This window comes from Myotis davidii, unplaced genomic scaffold (genome assembly GCF_000327345.1).
Source record: "Myotis davidii unplaced genomic scaffold, ASM32734v1 scaffold616, whole genome shotgun sequence".
Lineage (NCBI taxonomy): Eukaryota > Metazoa > Chordata > Mammalia > Chiroptera > Vespertilionidae > Myotis > Myotis davidii.
The window spans coordinates 4,802,723-4,820,568 of NW_006291965.1; positions in this window are offsets into that span (position 1 = coordinate 4,802,723).

Sequence of the window (17,846 nt, forward strand, 5' to 3'; positions counted from 1 at the left end):
GAGAGTGCTCTCTCATAGGCTCCTAACACCTTGCTTCCTAGAGGCAGATGCTGCACTGAGCACAGAGGATGCCAATCATGTTGCAATCAATACAATTCAAATTTAAATTATCCAACATCATGCCTGCTTGAAATTCAAAAGCCAAACTCATCAGTGGCAAAGATTGCTTTATCTTATCAGGAAAACCCTCTTATAATCTGTTAGACTCATAACACTTGTGTACTTAATTCCCACCAATGCCCATTTTGAATCATCTTCAAATCAGTTGTTTATGATAATCAAGAAGTCCCGAATGGCCTCCAAAATCCTGGTCAAGCATGGCAACCAGGGAAGCATGACAAACTCCTGCCAAGAGCAAGGGATTTTCCAGTATGGGTCCCTTTTTTTTTTTTGCTTTCTCTCTTCTTTGCCTTCAAGGCAGGATTTCTACCATCTCTTGGTATTTTGGGTCACTGAGCTCTTCCTCTGCCTGCCAGCTCCAACATCCTGGCATTGATGAGGAGCCAGAGAGCCCAGGCAGAATACCGACACAGCTCTCTGTCCAGCAGGCAGTACATCTGTATTTATCACGGTAGGAATAATATCAGCATATGCAGAAAACAGCTGCTGCCTCCGGGTCTCCAGCACCCAAGAACAAAATAAGTCCAACCAACCTAATACATTTTCCAGTGCGTGTCCTAAAAGTTTGAAATTGTCTTTGTTTCCATTTTTATGGCCCCAGGGGGAAAATATCTATCAAATTTAGTATATGCCTTTTACTTTGTGGCAGTTTGAGATTCAACCATATCATCTGTAATGAAAACAAATCGACCTTTAAAATAATTTTTTTTAAAGAAAAGAACCCTTTCCACCAGAGACATGGCCTGAACTAGTGCCAAAGATTTCAAGCTGGTAAACCAGCAAAGGAGTCAGATAAATCGGAATGAGTGTAACAGATCTGATCTATTTCAGCTCAGATTAACCTCTTTACTGTCTTCCACAGCCAAAAATCCTGGGTTGCAGGAATAAAAAATGTTTAATAGAGCAGAGCCTCAGGGGAAAAACTTTAAAGAGAGAGAGAGAGAGAGAGAGAGAGAGAGGGAAATTGCATTTAAAAAAAAAGAGAGAGAGAGAGAGAGACCATAGCTATACATGCCCGGACTATGGTGAGGATTGAGAGTGGGGGAGGGACAGGTTTTGTACTGTGCCAATCTGAAAGGCAGATTTATTTCACTCGTATATAATAATTCTAGATCCCAGTGACAATTTACATTAGTTGGCAACAGCTGCTTATAGGTCAGGTAACAATCACATTGAATAACCTCATAACAAACAACTGTGGATTTCACATTGGTGTTAATTGCATTTCATGCTCTTCGAAAGCCTCAAACAGTCTGTGTGAAAAAACAGAACCAGGTTCTGTTTTTTGATTTTTTTTCACCTAGGAGAAAGCTTTTACACATCTTCAGAAGGAAGGTGGAGGGTGGGAAGATGATCATGAGTCATGGACCAAGTGGGTCTTTCTGGGCCAAGGTCTGTGGATATTTTCTAACAAGGGAGGACACCCATCCAAGTTAAAGGGAGAGGCAGAGATGTGTATTGGAGCCTATTCCTGGCTGAGTAGGTCCAGGACACGTTTGTGTATTGTGAACAAGGAATTAACACATGGGGGTCCCCTTCTCTGTGTCAGTTGTGATGTTTGGTTGAATCTTGCAACTTAAGTGATTGGAACAGTCTGATCTGAATCTGGGTGTACAGGCTTTGGGTGTTTAAGTGTCCTACACTTGTGTTTCTCACTCTATTTTCCCACAAGTTTTATTGAGATACTAGAAGCCTGGTGTGTGAATACGTGCACAGGTGAGATCCAGGCAGAGGGAGGGGAGGAGGGGCCCCTTCCCCCGGCCAGCCGGCCCCACCCCCATTTGGGGTGGGAGTCTGATTGGGGTCAGGGCCAGCCAGGGGGAGGAGTCACAGCCAGGGGGGAGGGACCACAGAAGTTTGGTGGGCCAATGGGAGCCTGGGTCGGGCTGGTTGGCCACCATAGGGTGAGTCATAGCAACTGGTTGTTCCAGTCAGTCTGCCATTCAGGTCTCTAGGTTTTTATATATATAGATTACTGACATAGAACATTGTATAAGTTTAAGGTATGCAGCCAAATGATTTGATATATGTATATGTTGTAAAGTGATTATCACAGTGAATTAATATTTATCCCCTCATATAGTTACAATGTTTTTTCCTGTGATGAGAACTCTTAAGTTCTCACACTTTTCAAAGTGCATATGAATTTACCTAGGTCTTGCAAATACAGATGCTAATTTAGCAGGTTTGGGTGAGGCCCAAGATTCTGCATTCTTGAGAGCCCATGCGATGCTCAACGCCATAGCTCCTCAGATTGCACTCCCAGTGCTGCATTACAAACCTGAGGCGTTTCAACAGATTTAGGACTTTACATGCTCTGAACTCCGTGGGAGAAGAGATGAGTTACATCATATGGCACCCTTTGATGCTAAATGTGTCATGCAAAGGCAAGTTAGCCTAGTTTTTGTCTCCTTTACCTTATAATTCACTAGGATTTCTCCAAACAATTTGTACAGCTGCAGTCATGAGCACTGTTTTAATTTTCATTGTAGAAATGTTCAAGTTTACTCATGGGCAATGACAAGACTTTGGACATGTGTTAAAGTCTGCAGCCCTTCTTCAACTCTGATATTCAAAAATATTACTTAGAGACAGGAAAATATAAATTTCAAACATTCACACTTTCCTACTTGAAGACTCCATTCTCATTTAAATATTTATTGAGAAGGCAAAAAGTGTAAGAATAAGAACTGTAATCTTTCATTACAATATGAGATGTAGCATGGAATATTTTCACCTTATTCAATTCCTAGGGTTCTGTGATAAGATCAAGAAGCTTTGCATAAATTATTGTAAATATGTAATATTAATACATGTATTTAATTTTTGTTTGTTAATCTTTACCTGAGGATATTTTTGCCATTGATTTTTAGAAAGTGTGTTTGTATTCTTTAAAATACATATGGATAGCATTATACAGTGTGCTTTAAAATTTTACATAACTGGTATTATTCTCTAGGAATCCATTACGACTTACTATTTTTTTAGCTGATACTATTTTTTGATACTGTCCATGTTAATACACCTAATTCACACAACATAATTTTTGTATAGCATCCTACTGTATTTTATTTATTTAATCCCCCCTATAAAAGGATATGTTGGGAAGATTTACACTATCACGGTTGATTTAAGAATACGTTGTCCGTGCTTAAGTATGGTCCTTTTGTAGCATTTATCATACTACCTTTTCATCATTATCTTTCCTACGGATTAGACTGAAAATCCTTGAAAGCTGAGACAGTTTCAATTCACTCGTGCAGTCGTTCATTCCGCAAGCATTTAAAGGTAGATTCACCTTCCAGGGAGTTTGCTGGGCAGTGGTCCCCTCCCCCACCCCTGTGTTGCTTCCGGGGTTCAGTTCCCTTCCCGGGCTCCCCCTGGACCCCCGCCTCTGAAACCCCTGTCAGCCATAATCTGAAAAGATTAAATGGAAAGTGCCGGAAATAAACAATTTTAAATCGTGCGCCATCCTGAGTAGCACGATTAAACCTCCTGATGGCCCACCGGATGTGGCCCAGCCTGTGCCTGGGTCCGCGCTGCACGTGCCCCGCCCCTTAGTCACGTGGCAGTCGCCATCTTGGCTCTCCGAGGGGCCTCGGGCAGTGCCTGCGTCCGTGTGTCCGTCCCCTCAAGTTACGCGGTAATGGCCCCAACGCGCGCCTGGTGAGGCCTGCCATGCGGACAGGCCACAGGGAGGCCGCAAAGGTCTTCCTTTTGGTAACGAGCTGCACCTTCTCGACTTACAGCGTTTTGTCGTCTCGCATCAGCACAAGAAGTGAGTACAGCGCAGTAAGCTCTGAGAGAGGCCGCATTGACATAATTTGGATTACAGTACAGTGTTACCATTGTTCTGCTTTATTATTAGTTACTGTTAACCTCTTACTGTGCCTAACTTACAAATTAAATTCATCATAGGTATGTATGGACTCTAGGAAAAAAAACATAAAATATACAGGGCTCGGTATTATCTGTGGCTTCCGGCATCCACTGGGGCGCTTGGGACATCTCCCCACAGCTCGGGCACTAATGCATTTATTCTGGAAGGCAGACACGGAATAGTTGCAGAATGGGGAGATGCAGTCCACAGCACATGTCAGGAGCTGGACTGTGAACGCTGAGGCTAGATTCAGCATCAAAAGGCGGCTTATTTCATTTTATTTATAATCAAGCTAACATTAAAAAATTGAGAAACCACATACAAATCCAGGGCTCCGGTTTCTCCAGTGCTTCAACTTCTCTGCTGAAGACCGGCTGGAGCTGGCAGTGGCCCCTTCCGGTGCGGTGGGTGGTGCGCCGGCTCTGCTGGGCCTGCCTCTCCTGTGTGACATCTGCCTGGGCCTCGGAAATCACGTTTGTACTACGTCACGGGGAGCACTCTGGGGTGACGTCAGACCTGAGGCGGAGCAGAAGGACCTGGGAGGTGTGGCGGTCGAGCACTGACATCTCCCCTTTGCACACAGATAGGCGGCGCCGTGTTTAGTCTCTGGTCCGTGTTTCTGTCACCTTCTCCCGGGGTATCGCTCAGTTTCTGCTTTTCCTAAAGTGCTTGATTCATCATACAATGTTAGTTTCTATCATAATTTCATTGTGTATTTTGACAACTCAAAATGGCCTCATTTATCCCATGTAATGTTTCCTCAAATTCTACCTCCTGTGATATTAACAACATCAATTTTCCTTTTTTTTTACTTTGCATTTTCCTGATGGATCTTTGCTCCTACTTTTTATTCAGAACTTTTTAGTCTCATTTTGTTTTATATCTTCCACATATGATACACTTTTGGTTTGAAGATATTTATATTTTCATAAATAAATATAACCATTTCATGTTTCCTATCTTTGTGTTTTGGTAAGATAATTTAAGCAAATAGTATTTACCTTATATTGCCTACTTTGTCCTGTACGTTTTCTGATTTGGGTGCTCTCATTTTTTTCTCATGTGTTTTTGTTGATTTGTTTTGCTCTTATAGTATGATTATATTCTATTATGTTTGGTTTAATTTTTTACAGTGGTGATCAGTATAAAACATTCTGATTCTCAATGTATTAGGAATTAATGTCACATTTATAAAATGCATAATTAAATGTGCATTTCTTTAATCATGGAAAAGACAAAGTAATACTGTTTGGTATATCCAGGCCCTAAGCACAGACAGAGCAGCCATTACAATATCCATCTTTCATAGGGATTCAGAAGTGCAAGGTGACTCTGCCTAAGGTTACGCCACCTGCTAAACATCAAATTTGCTTCCACTCAGCTCATGGAGTTTGTGAGAAGTACGGGTTAGTGGAAGCTCTTCTTTCTCTCACACTTTTGTAACTTGGGGTCCAACAGAAAATGGATGGCTTCTTTGTGTGGGAATTATAAATACTTTCCTAATGAAAGAGTAATTAGAGAGGTATGGGTACAGTTAAGGGAACCAACAAAGGATATTGAGGCACCTGGCACTAGCAACAGAGCAAGGTGGGAATGGTGTTCGTAGAGTGTATTTGAAAGGTGCTGCTAGGGAAGAGAGGCCCCACAGATCCTGTAGGCATAGAAGGATGCAGTGACTAATGTAATTGCAATAAATCTGAAAGGAGTGTGAGTTATAAATATCCCAAATACCACTTTTCTCTTCTTTTTTTCATGGCATCTGCTAGTGCTTCTACGTTGGCCAAACCCAACAGAGGCCTAATGGGCAGTGGAGCCCAAGTGAAGCAGTCTCTAGATGTCAGCCTCTTAGGGGAAGATGTGGTACAAAGTAAAATTATCCAGTGGCTTAATACGTTACATTGACCAGGCATCTCACTCAGAACATTGAAGAGCAGAGCACAGGGTAGGCATAGTTTCTACTCTGTGGGCGCTTAAAGCCTCTGACCAACCGTCATGATATAGGTAGGTACACAGAGGCTAAAGAGAGAACTTTGACATTGTTTCAGGGCTTCTTAGTTGCAATGTCTTTCTACTTGAAAACACTGTGGTAAAGTGCAAAGCACATGGGTATTCAAGTTAGAGTACTTGGAAAATAAATCAGACGGCACCACTTGATGAGTGTGGACTAGTTTCTTAACCTTTCTGAGCCTCAGTTCTCTCATCTTTGATACTTGGGTTGTTGTGAGGCTTAAAATGAGCAACTTTTGTAAAATACAAGGTTCAATGTAGGTACTTGCTATGAGTTTGTTCCTTTTGATTTACATGATGGCATCATGCTCAGAGCCTGGAGATGAGGAATGAGAGACTGCCTTTCATCCTACACACAGGATAGTGGAAATTCTGCTATGGAGTTGCTAGTGCAGGTAGATATGAATGAATACCAAAGGGAACGAACAACATCTTTGGGAAATGATTAAACAAATATCCGAATTGTTTGAACTACAGCCACAGCATCACATCAGTATCCTCTGGGTTGATGTGGAAACACAACTGAATCTTAAGTCTGGCATGTGGCAGGTGGGAGCATCTATGCTGTCGCTCAAACTTCCTTTACTCTTTCTTTCACTATAGCCCTTCGGTGCCTCTCTCGAGGCTGCACAAGACTTGTTTCCAACCATTTTTTCTCCTTCACAACCCAACACTCACCACACAACACACAGTGGATAAAGCTGACGTTGAAGGGAGGCACAAAATCTTCCAAATGAAATGAGAAATGTGAAACAATTGTTTCCATTCTCTGTTGTCATTTTTTGAGTGTCAGAATACCGACCCACAGTAGACAATGCCATCTTGTGGTTCTTGTGAAAATCATTCCTTGGAAAATTCAAGAAGGTCATTGTTTAAATCTCACTGCACATGTTCCTTCCTATCCTACTTTTATAGATTAAGTCATTATCCTCTAAAACTTTATACAAAAACAGGAGACAGATTATTACTGTAGCAGCAGGTCACTCTTATATGGGAAAATCCCACTATGCTATCTTTAAAGAATCTTGGTACAGTTATGCATTTGTCTGAAAGATGGAGTCAGGCTGGCTCCTTGGTTTGTTTTTTTGGGGGAAGCAGTCATGCATCAGTTTGTAAAATAGCACAGCCTGCAGTACTGAGTCCCATGCCACACTGTCATCCATGTGTCAGCACTCTGAGTATTGAATCCTGTTCAGAAAGCCCTCATCCATACTCATCCAAAAAAGTTTCCTCCGAACTACAATGAGCACATAAAGGTTTCAGCAGCAGCAGCAGCTGTTTGGGCCACTTCCTGGTGTTATGTGAGTGGTGTGGGTTTGGGTATATTTCCTTGGAACATAAAAGTGGCAGGTTTTGGTTTGTTACCTTTGATACCTCAGGGAAATCAAAACCAGAACTTATTTTGTTTTTTTTTAATTTATTGAGTTTTTACAGAGAGGAAAGGAGAGAGATAGAGAGTTAGAAACATCGATGAGAGAGAAACATCGACCAGCTGCCTCCTGCACACTCCCCACTGGGGATGTGCCTGCAACCAAGGTACATGCCCTTGACCGGAATCGAACCTGGGACCTCTCAGTCTGCAGGCCAACACTCTATCCACTGAGCCAAACCGGTTTCGGCCAGAACTTATTTTGGATGCCAAAGTGATTAATCCATTGTTGTCCTCTGAGTTGAAATAATGACTTGGACCTCACATTTTATAATATCCCCTTTCTTTCCTATGCTTTAGGCCAGCGGTTTTCAACCTGTGGGTCGCTACCTCTTTGGCAGTCTAACGACCCTTTCACAGGGGTCGCCTAAGACCATCCTGCATATCAGATATTTACATTATGATTCATAACAATAGCAACATTACAGTTATGAAGTAGCAATGAAAATAATTTTATGGCTGGGTCACAACATGAGGAACTGTATTTAAAGGGCCAGAGGTTGAGAACTACTGCTCTAGGCGGAAGGAACAATGGAGCATGCTTTCATGGCCCCTGCCCTTCCTATTCCTCAGCTGTCTCAGTCCATTCATCAGAAGTCAAAGATACCCTGTAATTATCATATCATTATTATGTTAAGTACATAATTAATTACATAGTAACGTATTATGCATATTAATACAGACTTGGTATTTTTTTTTAAGTTTGTTGTCACTGGACCCTGTATTATTTTCCCAAACACATAGATGCATTAGCAATAATCATGTGGCACACAGAATAGTTTCTCTGCAGCAATATTCTGTCTCTCTTCTGTTCAGAAGTGACCAGAAAGAGCACTAAAAAAAAATTTTACGGTATTACACAGAGCACTCTTATGTATAATAAACATACCAATTAGTGTTTCTTTTATTGTTTATAACTCAATTCCAGGGGAATCTACTAAAAACAAACAAATTGAAAATGCAATTTTAAATTATTAATATTTAAAATTTAATTTGTCATATACTGGTATTAAAATACTTTGGTAATGTCTAGGGCCGTGGTCGGCAAACTGCGGCTCGCTAGCCACATGCGGCTCTTTGGCCCCTTGAGTGTGGCTCTTCCTAAGCCTTAGGAGTAACCTAATTAAGTTAATAACAGTGTACCTGCCTATATAGTTTAAGTTTAAAAAATTTGGCTCTCAAAAGAAATTTTAATCGTTGTACTGTTGATATTTGGCTCTGTTGACAATGAGTTTGCAGACCACTGGTCTAGGGGAATAAACTGTGTTTTCAAGGCAGTTTGCCCTTTAAGATCTTAAAGATATCTCATAAAATTTATTCAGTAGATACTTTTTGAGGGTCAGTTGGTCCCAGAAACTCTGTGAGGTGTTGATTATACAGAAAAGGTAAGATATGGTTTTTGCCCTCAAGAAATTTATAGTAATGGGAGGAACAAGCAAATAAGCAATTACAAACGCATGTGGTTAGTTCTGTAATGAGGAGAGTTAGGGGTTATGTGTATGAACATTGAAGCAATGGAGAAATCCAGTCTTAAAGAGTCACAGGCTTCTAGATAAAAGTGACAAAATAAAAGATGAGAAAGAGTTCCAGTGAAATGGGTAAGGAATATTTCACCCATATTGAGAACATATCCTTCCCTGGAGACTTGTGCTAATTTCAATACTTACTATAGTCATCTCAAACTGGTGTAGTAATCTCAATAACATTTTACTGGTCTCTCTTCCAATCACAACCACAGCAAGTTATTCTGTGAATATTGACAAACTGATTCTAAAGTTTATCTGCAGAGGCAAAAGACCTAGAATAGCCAATACATCGTTAAAAAGAACAGCCTGGCCAGTGTTGTTCAGTGGTTGAGTGTCGACTTAAGAATCAGGAGGTTGTGGTTCCATTCCAAGTCAGGGTACATGCCCATGTTGTGGAGTCAATTCCCCAGTAGGGGGCATGCAGGAGTCAGCCAATCAATGATTCTCTCTCCTCATTAATGTTTCTCTCTCTCTCCCTTCCTCTCTGAAATCAATAAAAATATATTTTTAAAATTAGAATAAAAAAGAAGAACAAATTTGGAAGGATGATGCTACCCAACTTTAAGACTTCCTCTAAAGCTATAATAATTAGGACAATGTGGTGTTGGCAGGAAAAAAAAGCCAACTAGATCAATGGACAAGAATAGAGATACAGAAATAGACCCACAAAAATATAGTCAACTAGATCTTTAACAAAGGAGCAAAGACAATACAATGGAGCAAAGATATTATTTTCAACAAATGGTGCTGGAACCACTGGATACACACATCTAAAAGAAATAAATCTAGGTATAGGTCTCACACCCTTTACAAAAATGAACTCATAATAGATCACATATCTAAATGTAAAAATGCAAAATTATAAAACTCCTAGAAGATAGCATAGGAGAAAACCTACTTGACATTGGGTATGGTGACAACAGATACAACACCAAAGGTAAAATCTATGAAATAAATAATTGATAAGCTGACTTCATTAAAATTAAAAACTTCTGCAAACGATAATGTCAAAAGAATGAGAAGACCAGCCACAGACTGAAAGTATTTTCAAAAGGCACAACTGATAAAGGACTGTTATCCAAATTATGCAAAGAACTTGTAAAATTCACTAATAAGAAAACGAACACCTTGATTAACAATGTCCAGAGACTTAACAGACATCTCACCAAAAAAGATATAAGCATATTAAAAGATGATCCACATCATATGCCATCAGGGAAATAACAAAACAACAATGAAATACCACAATACATCTATTAGAATGGCCAAAATCTGGAATATTGACAACAGCAAATGTTGGCAAACGTGGAGCAACAGAAACACTCATTCATTGCTGGTGGGAATGCAAATGGTAAACTCACTATGTAAGACAGTTTAGCATAATTACTCTTATGATCTAGAAATCATGTTCTTGCTATTTCCCCAAAGGAGCTGTAAACTATGCCTACACAAAAACCTGTTTATGGTTGTCGATAGCAGCTTTATTCACAGTTGCCACAACTTGGAGCAAACTGAGATTTCCTTCAGTATGTAAATGAATAAACTATGGTACATTTAGACAATGGAATATTATTCATTGCTAAAAAGAAATGAGCTATCAAACCAGGAAAAGACATGGAGGAAACTTAGATGTATATTACTAAGTGAAAAAAAGCCAACCTGAAAAGGCTGCATACTGCATGATTCTAACTATATGATACTAGAGGCCCAGTGCATGAGATTCATGCACTCAGGGGGTCCCTCAGCCCAGCCTGTGCCCTGTCCCAGTCTGGGAGCCATTGGGGGATGTCTGACTGCCATGGAGGCAGGAGAGGCTTCAGCCACCACCCCTGTGCTCGCCACCAGCTGTAAGCTGGCTCAAGGCTTCTGGCTGAGCGGTGCTCCCACCACCGTGGGAGCTCACTGACCACCAGGGGGCAGCTCTTGCGTTGAGTGTCTGCTCCCTGGTGGTCAGTGCACGTCATAAGGATCGTTCTGTCGTTTGGTTGATTTGCATATTAGCCTTTTATTATATAGGATTCTGGAAAAGGCAAAAGCATGGAGATAGTAAAAAGATCAGTGATTGCCAGCAGGATAAATAGGTGGAGCACAGAGGGTTTTTAGGGCAGTGAAATTATTCTGTATGAAACCATAATAGTGGATACATTATTATGCTTGTGTCATAACCCATAGAATGTAAAACATCAAGAATGAACCCTGATGTAAAATATGGACTTTAGGTGACAGTGGTGTGTTGATGAGGGTGCATCCATTGTAACGATGAATTACTCTTGTGTGTGAAGTTCGTAGTGGGGATGGTTGTGCATATTTGGGGGTATGGGGTATAGGGAAACTTTCTGCTCAATTTCTTTTGCTTAAAACTATAAAAATAAAATCTATTAAAATTGCATAGAACTAAATACACACACACATACACACACACAAGTACAAAATATCTGAATAACATTGGTGATTTGTATCAATTCAATATCCTGGTCAGGATATTATCCTGTAATTTTGTAAGATAGTACATTGGGGGAGACTGGGTGAAGGATACATGGATCTATCTGTGTTATTTCTTAAACTGCCAGGGAAACTACACTTATCTCAAAATAAAAAAGGTTTTTTTTTTATGTAAACTAGATCAAGACTCCATCCCGCTTAAAAGCATTTAATGTCCATCATCCTTAAAATAAAATCAGAGCTGCTTTCCATATTGTAGATGATCTTGAAAGATCTGTCCTTTGTCAGCCTTTCTAACTGTATCCTCTCTTTCTGTCTTTCTGTGGGCTGCCACCACAGTAACTTCCTTACTGCCCTTGGATATGCCAGGCTGCTGTCCTCTCTGAGTCTTTATGCTGTTCCTTCTCCAGGTTACTATAGGGCTGCCTCAACTTGTCCATCAGTTTTCTTATTTATACTAATCACTAGAGACCCAGTGCACGAAATTCTTGCATTGGGGGGTTGTCCCCTCAGTCCGGCCTGCTCCCTCTCACAGTCCAGGATTTTTCACTCCTTACTGCCTGCCTGCTGCTGCTTGTTACTGCTGGGCTCCCTGCTCCTTAGTGCTTCCCGACTTCTGGCTGAGCGGTGCTCCCGCTGTGGGAGTGCACTGACCACCAGGGGGCAGCTCCTGCATTGAGCATCTGCCCCCTGGTGGTCAGTGCGCATCATAGTGACCGGTCGTTCTGTTGGTCATTCCACCATTTGCTCGATTGGCATATTAAAGTTTTATTATATAGGATAATTGGAAGCTCTCTGTAATCACATTTGCTTCCCCCCCCCACCCCCCTACATGCCTAATTCTGCAGAATGTTAAGTTCCATGAGTTCAGGGACATTTGTCTCTCCACTGTGCCCCAGTGTCCAGCTCTGTACCTGATTCCTAGTAGGTGCCTTGTAAATAGCTGCTAAGTGAGTGATTTTTTAAAAATTCATGAATGTCTCTAAGAAGGTACTCATTAAAATAAGGGAGAAATCAACATAAGGAAGAACTTACAGTTTAGGGCCTTCACAATGCAGCTACTTAAATTGAAATTTCACAGAGAACAAATAGTTTTAAAGGAAGGAAAATGAGTTGCTTGGTAAGAACCCAAATCAGTTTCCCAGTTTTTCTGAACATGTGTAGAGGTGAGTCTGAAAAGTAATGAACTCTCTATGCTCTGAGTCTGAGAGTGAGGTCAAGGTACTTGCAGGGCAAATAAGGCCCTGCAGTCTCCCAAGATGAAGATCCAAGGTCAAGAAGAATTACAACTCATGCATTTTGGGGACAGAGTTGTAGGATGTTTTGTTCTAGTTCATTGTTAAATCTGTTTTGCCTGCTGTTAGTTTGATAGCTCCCTCATTTCACTAGGTTTGGTACCTGGGGACTATGAAAGAATGGTGAAGCATGAAAAAAAGACAAAATTCCCAACTTTTGGATACAATGTAATTACTCCCCACAGCGGCAATTTGGGCTGACTCCATCGTGTGAGAATTGTTCAGAAAAGCTCCGAAGAGCCATACTCACCTCTCCAACTCTTGTGTGTGCTGCTGCAGACAGGCCCCTGGCTGGACAAGGAGTGGTTTTTCCATCTCCTACTCTCTCAGTCAGTTTGTGCTTTTATAACAAGATATTATAGACCAACTAGCTTAAACAATATAACTGTATTTCTCACAGTTCTAAACGCTGGAAAATTCAGGGTCAGTGTGTTGTCCAATTTGGTTCCTGGTGAGGGACCTCTTCCTGGTTATGTCCTCATGTGCCGCTCCAGCACAGCCAAGGGTTTGGTGAGCCTGAGGAGCGTAAGTGAAGGATTAAAGAAGACAGACAAGAGAATACAGCTGGGGCTCGGTGGATCTCCCATGCTTGGATGAGGTCACTGAAAGACCCAGCCTGCAAGCGGAGGCTTTATTTTATAGTGAGATGAAAACAAGGGTAGTGGTCAACATGTTTACATAGAAACCAATGTTCTTGTGAATTTCACCTTGTTTTGGCAGCACTTGCTGCACCTCCCACAGCCCTTAGCTACCTAGGAAGGAACTAGGGAGGGCTATAAATTTAAGCTTAATGATGCTAAGAGGGCTCTGCCCTCCAAGTTGGGACTTATTTGTGGCCCTACCATAGGTCAGTCCGATAGCCACTCCCTGCATCCTCATATGTTATTGAGAGAGGAAAGCAAGTACCCTGTGGCCTTTCCTTACAAGGGTACTAGTCTCATCATGTGGGCTCTACCCTTATTACCAATGACCTCCCAAAGCCCCCCTACTCCAAATACCATCACATAGGGGATGAGTGTTTCAACATACGAATTTTGAGGAAACACATTCAGTCCATAGCACCTGCCAATCTCACCTTATCTCTTCTGCCTACTATGTGAGTTTGGCAAAGTATAATTTCTCAATCTCCTGCTCCCAGCTGCATCCTGGGAATAGATAAACATGAGCCTTTAGTGAGAAACATCAAACCATCCCAGTGGTGGAACAAACCTTCACAGAGCTCTGGGTTGAGAAAGGGTTCTCTACCGATGGGTAGAATTTCAGCACTCTCAACACTTCCTTCTTCATCAACAGAGTTTAATGTGTTTTTCTTGTTGGCTTCTTTGTAAGATAGAATTAGAAAAAATTTTGAAAGATTTATTCTGCTCTAAAAATAAAGTTTGAAAACTGTTCTACCTCTCTCATGATTCTTCTTCCTTTTTCATGGTGTAATAGCCACACTGTCTCAGTTTTCTTTTCTGGACACCCTTCATGATCCAAATTTCCAAACATTGGAGGCCCCCCAGGTTCAGTCCTTGGCTCTTTTTTCCTTCTCACTCTCTTAGTGTCCTATCCAGTTCCTTGACTTCAGATACCATTTAACATGCTGACAACTCCCAAACATATTATTGCCAGCCCTGACATTGCCTCTGAGCATCAAACTACTCTATCTAGCAACTTCTGAAGGTAGTCTACTTGAATGTGCACTAGACATCACAAATCTAACAAGTCCAATAGTGAACTTTTGATTCAGTCATCCAATCTGAACTTATACTTTTGACTTTTCTCCGTCTCATACTTCATACCTCATCCCTAAGCAAGTCCTGAATCTGCTCTGCCTTCCAAATCTGCTTCATCATTTCTCACCACTTGAATACTTACATCATTTCTCACCACCTAAATGCTCTCATTCCTGTTTTTCTGCAAGAGAATCCTGTTTTCTTTATTTGTACTCCTGACCTCTTCATTTCCCTCAGAGCAGCCAGAGATATCATTTCAAAATATAGATCATGTCATAGTGTTTCCTTGTACAAAATTCTTGAGTGACATCTCATCACATCCTACATAATAAAAGGCTAATATGCAAATGACCAAATGGTGCAATGACTAGTCACTATGATGCACACTGACCACCAGGGGGCAGACACTCAATGCAGGAGTTGAACTCTGGTGGTCAGTGTACTCCCACAGGAGGAACACCGTTCAGCCAGAAACTGGGCTCACGGCTGGAAAGCACAGCAGCAGTGGTGGGAGGCTCTCCCGCCTCTGTGGGTAATGCTAAGAATGTCTGACTGATGGCTTAGACCCACTAAGCCATCAGTCGGACATCCCCCCAGGGCTTCCAGACTGTGAGAGGGCACAGGGCAGGCTGAGGGATCCCCCTCCCAAGTGCACGGATTTCGTGCACCAGACCTCTAGTCTATATAATAAAGAGCCAGGGTTGTAACGACTGATGGCTCGATCAGGCCCCGAGAGAGGCCTGCAGAGAGAGAGGCAGGGTCTAATCCGTAGCCTCTGTGGCAGCCGTTGATCAGAACTTGCCTCTCTTTCTCTCCCAGTCTGGCCAACAACTGTGCCTCCATTTCTCTCCAGGCCTTTACCGGGGCTGCTAATCAGCCCTGCCTTTCTGATCAGGCTTCATTGATAGGCCCAGAAATGCTGACTGGCATAGAAACCAATCAGAACCAAATCTGGGTGAATGAAAGGAGCCAGTGGCTGCCTAGGAGGTGGAGCTTTTGATGCTGACTGGCATAGAAACTGACTAATCAAAACAAAATCTGGGTCAACTGTGAGGAGAAAATGGCTGCCTAGGAGGCAGAGCTCTTGATGCTAACTGGCATAGAAACTGACCAGTCAGAACCAAATTGGCCTGCAAGGGAGGGCAATTGGGAGCGAGATCAGGCTGGCAGGCGAGGGCAGTTGGGGCAACCAGGCAGTTGGGGAAACCAGGCAACCAGGCTGGCAGGGGAGGACAGTTGGGGGTTAGATCAGGCTGGCAGGGGAGGGCAGTTGGGGGCGTGATCAGGCTGGCAGGAGAGGGCAGTTAGGGGCAATCAGGCAGGCAGGCAGAGGCAGTTAGGGGCAATCAGGCAGGCAGGCAGAGAGGCAGGCAGGCAGGAGAGTGGTTAAGAGCCAGTGGTCCCAGATTGTGAGAGGGGTGTCCGACTGCCCCATAGGGATCTGGCCTAAACCAGCAGTTAGACATCCACCGAGGGGTCCCCGATTGGAGTGGGTGCAGGTTGGACTGAGGGAAACCCCCTCCATGCACGAATTTTGTGCACTAGGCCTCTAGTAGTAAATAAAAACCTAAGTTTTTCCTCAAATGATGTGGCCCTACTCCTTCTTCCATGAGTCCTTCTCATCACTGTCACTTTTCTGTAGCTGATTGCCTCCCTGCAGCCCTCAGTCACACCACGCATGGTCTCCCTCCAGTCTTTGCACCTACCTCTCTGACCTGAACCATGCTTTCCCCAGGTATTCATATCCCTTTTCAGGTCTCTACTGTAGTGTTAGAGCAACCATTCTCAGCCCCCAATCTAAAATATCAAACCCCATCCCCATCACTCTCTGATCCATGTACATTTCTTGTTAACGTTATAGAAGTCTGATATTATACTTCATAATCCTTTACTTATTTTCTGTCTGCCCCACTAGAATGTAAGCTCTATGAGGGCAGAGATTCCTCTTATTCACTCTTGTATCATCAGCCCCTAATGCGGTATTTTATATAGGATAAGTACCTAAGAAATAGTTGCCGAATTAAATAATTCTCTCATTTGTTCAGATAATAAAACAGGCCCAGCAGATAGACGTTCAGCATTTCCTTCTCTTTCCTGGTTCTTTGAGAAAACTAGTGTTTCTGTAGGCAAGAGGTGCAGAACTTTATAAAGACCCTTAGTTCTTCACTAACACAAGATAGTTGAGACAACATGCAAAGCAAAGTTAAACAACTCGGAGGCAGAAGCTGTGCAGCAATGCATCAATATTGAGATGCAGTGGTCTGAGAGGAGCATTCTTGGAGGTGAAGTGGGCTAGAGGCCACATCCATTTGTTCCTTGTTAAGAAAAAGGATATGGGTGCCCAAGTACTAGTATTTAAATAAGTGGCCAAGAGTTGGATATTTAGGACAAATGTTAGATATGTGTAATATACATGCCATCCTACCTCAAATGTTACATCAATGGCTTATTTAACTTTATGATGAAACAATTTATGAAAAAAGGTATATATAAATACACATACAGATGTAGGTAGGGTAGATATTTTGTTCTCCTTTTCAGGACAATTGCTTTATGAAAAAATAGAGTGTACTAATTTCTTAAACCAAAAAATATTTTTAAAAAGATCCTTCCTTCCAATGCACCTGTCATCCTGTGGGCATTCCTCTATAGAGTAAATAGTGGAGATGCCCGGTGACAGATCAACTGGTTGTGTCTGTTAAATCATCAATGAGTTTGTTGATCTGGATGCATCAACTTGCTGGCCTTTAACATTTCCCCAACAGACTGTTTTTTATAATCTATCTGTCCCACCTTCATGCATACACACAGAGACCTTCACACCACACACTCCAACTAATTTCCATTTGAAAGCAGTTGCTTGGACAAGTGTTAATAGAAGTCATAGTTTTTCTGTGAAATACTGTGACACAATGGTGGGAGTCCAAACAAAAGCAATCCTGAATCCTGAAGTAGTACACTAACATTTTAATTAAAGTCCAGGAAGAGAAACAGTTTTCTTCCAGAAAGCTTGTTATTATCAAAGCCCACTTACTTCTGGAGAAGACAAGTGATGAGACACTTGTAAACCATTGAACTTGACAAGGCTTGACTTTGAAAACTGGGTTCAGTATGTCCTTCTGCAATAGAGACACTAGCACAAAAGGATAAATGAACAGAGACCGTCAAACCTGCCTTCTCATTTTGTTCAAGCTTTATTCTTTTTTTTTTTCAGAGTTCAATTCAATACCCATCTCCTGTGACCAGTCTTCCCCTATTGCCAGCCCATGTAGAAATATCACAATCTCCTGAGCCCTGGTGGTGAAGTGCAACAACACTACTTTATACAGGTATGCAATCTTCAATTCCTTAATGATGAAGGGAGCTTGTCTGCTTATCTTCCCATTTTACAGTATGTTCTGATGGAAGGCTTGTGTTAAAATAAATAAA